This window comes from Schistocerca nitens, chromosome 4 (assembly GCF_023898315.1).
Source record: "Schistocerca nitens isolate TAMUIC-IGC-003100 chromosome 4, iqSchNite1.1, whole genome shotgun sequence".
Taxonomy (NCBI): domain Eukaryota; kingdom Metazoa; phylum Arthropoda; class Insecta; order Orthoptera; family Acrididae; genus Schistocerca; species Schistocerca nitens.
Genome location: NC_064617.1, coordinates 939,966,035 through 939,968,855, shown reverse-complemented (window position 1 = coordinate 939,968,855; position 2,821 = coordinate 939,966,035). Strand labels below are relative to the sequence as shown.

The 2,821-nt window shown below is 42.3% G+C and overlaps 1 pseudogene; it reads right to left on the bottom strand.

The window, feature by feature from the left end:
- Positions 1 to 2,398: 2,398 nt before the first annotated feature.
- On the bottom strand, positions 2,399 to 2,516 carry LOC126254114 (5S ribosomal RNA; annotated as a pseudogene).
- Positions 2,517 to 2,821: the final 305 nt, after the last annotated feature.

The window sequence follows — 2,821 nt, the reverse complement described above, 5'->3', positions numbered from 1 at the left end:
TGTCTCAGAAGCCAGTGAGTCCCTTCACACCTAGCATCCGAAACCCAAGTCCTACTTTTTTAGAAGTTAACACGTAGTTTATCTGTGTTTAGTGCCTGGAAAACTTCGTCTACCAACCCTTTAAAAGTTGCATTTTCTCTGACAATGGCGAAATTGTTTTGTTGTTAAAAATCTTCCACCCCAAACTGGAAAAACGTCATAACCGGTATCCTCACTTTTTGATCCTCTAATCTCGAAAAAAAGATCAACTTAAACATTAAATCATACTGAAGTCACACTATAGTACTTACGTCACATTACTGCCACCAACCAATGGTTCTCATTTAGCTGCTCACGTGGTTTCCTCTTACTATGGGAAAAGAATTAAGAGAAAAACGTAACTTAATTCCCTGGCGACAACCTACCAGTCACCTAAAGCCACAAATTTTTTAGTCACGTTTACATGTATTTTAGGATCGCTAAGATATGACCACCTTTGGGATTGTTTCCTTGACACAGACTCTATTACTGTCCACTGCTTTGCGAATTCTTCGCTGCAGATCAATAGCTTTCAGGCCACCTTTCTTCAACAGGGCATAAAAAGAACCTTTCCCTCTCTGGGCCTTGCCTTTTAATGTGGCTGCTACCTTGACTCACACTCTTCCAGAGACACTGCTCTACTATGATGGAGCTGGTGGGCTTGTATTTGGTCGCCCTTTTTCAAGCGGATAATGCGTATGTTCTACGTACCTTTACTTATGTGAGCCACTGGCCAATCCTCAGATTACGTTGCCCCTTGTCTGTGGGGTTCCGTTTCACTTGCGTTTCACTCTGAATGTTCTGTCCCACAAATTGCAGCATGCCAGAGCTTGATAGTTCACCATCCGAAATCATTACAACAGCGTGCATTAATTTAGTTTTAGTGCAGTTAAGAAAAGGAAGAGAAATCGCTCCTTAAAATTGCCATTAAATTTTTGTCCAACACGAGAAAAATGTATTTGCACGATCTGCGTAAGTTTGTGTTACATCGAATCAGTATTTCAAGACAAATGAAGAGTGACTAACCGAAATGGCTTGACGCTTATCAATGTCTTCATCTCAGAGTAAGAAATACCTGCACTCTAAGTCCTCAATTATTTGTTGGATGTATTCCAATCTTTGTCTTCGCCTTTGTCTTACCCTCTACAGCCCCCTCTGGTACTCTGGAGGTCATTCCCTGACAACTTAACACATGTCCTATCCATCCTGTCCCTTCTTCTTGTCAGCGTTCTCCATATGTTCCTTTGTTCACCGATAAGTGGAGAACCTCCTCATTCCTTATAATATAAAATGTACTAGTCCGTCGAAATTCCAACAGAAGTGGGGATTTATTTTCGTCCAACTTCCTACTTCTTTTTTTCCTTCAGAACAGTATTTTGAGTAGCACCTACATTTTTCGTGTTGTCATGTTAAAATTTACTTTTGGCGAAAAACAGCAGCATTTACAAACATTCGTGACTCTAATGTTCTAATGAAGTTGCAATGGCAAAAGAATTACTAAACAAGTAACTCAGGGCAAGACGGGCCAATAGTTTACTAAGAAGCTCATTCTCAGCTTAAAAATAAAAGTGTCGTTTTTTCCCTTTTATTGCAAAAGGCCATGGCAGTTCTCGTTCAACAGCTGCAGCAGACCTTAAAAAGTTACATTATTTCACTGAATAAAGCTGTGGTTATCTATATATCAGGGTAGATAAGGAAGTTCTGCATAGTAAGTGTACGGCAAAATTCTCTCCTCTTTCCGTGCTATCACTTGCCAGAATCTTCTTACTGTGTCTCAAACTGTTTACAGGGTATGAGGGATGTTATGAATATTGAATATTTCGTTCTCGTTTCATCGCTGAGGTATGCGAGTGGAATGAAGTGCGGTACGTACAGTTCATTTGCTCGAGAATGAAGAGAGATATACATCTCCTAAGTTTGAATAAAAGTTCAGTATGTTAGCTGAATTTAACATGCAGGAATGTATTACCTAACATGCACCATACGCCATCTTACAGCGACCCCTATTTTTCATTGCAAACTTTTCGAATTTCTTGCAGTAACTTACTTAATTTCAAAATACCACAGCATAACAAAAGCAAAATGATAGGCAGTTCATTGTGAAGCTGAAGAATTAAGTAAGCTATGAGGTGTGAGAGAATTAAACTTTCTTACCTAATACTTACTTACTTACTCCTCCTGAACAGGCCATGAAGGCCCAACGGTACCGACCGGCAGCCGTGTCATCCTCAGCCCATAGGCGTCACCGGATGCGGATATGGAGGGGCATGTGGTCAGCACACCGCTCTCCGGGTCGCATGTCAGTTTCCGAGACCGGAGCCGCTACTCCTCAATCAAGTAGCTCCTCAGTTTGCCTCACAAGGGCTGAGTGCACCCCGCTTGCCAACAGCGTTCGGTAGACCGGATGGTCACCCATCCAAGTACTAGCCCAGCTCAACAGCGCTTAACTTCGGTGATCTGACGGGAACCGGTGTTACCACTGCGGCAAGGCCATTGGCTTTCTTACCTAACAGGTTTTTAAAATTTTTTTGAGAAAAACTCTCGAGTAGACGGTAGGCTCATGGCGTTCTTTTCTGCCTCGCACGTTAACTAGTGTTCTCTGAGAGAGACCCCTCCATGTAGACAGTGACGTTAGAATGGCCAGAGCAGGTATCATTCAGAGAACATTACAAGGTAAATGGCTCTGGGCTTACTTACTAGGTTGGCCCACACACCATCGGTTTTTGGCTTCGCTAGCTCCCTCCTCCATCTTCTCGGTCCCTGTAGTTTTCTCTAACTAGCCCATCTTACACATATTTTCTCT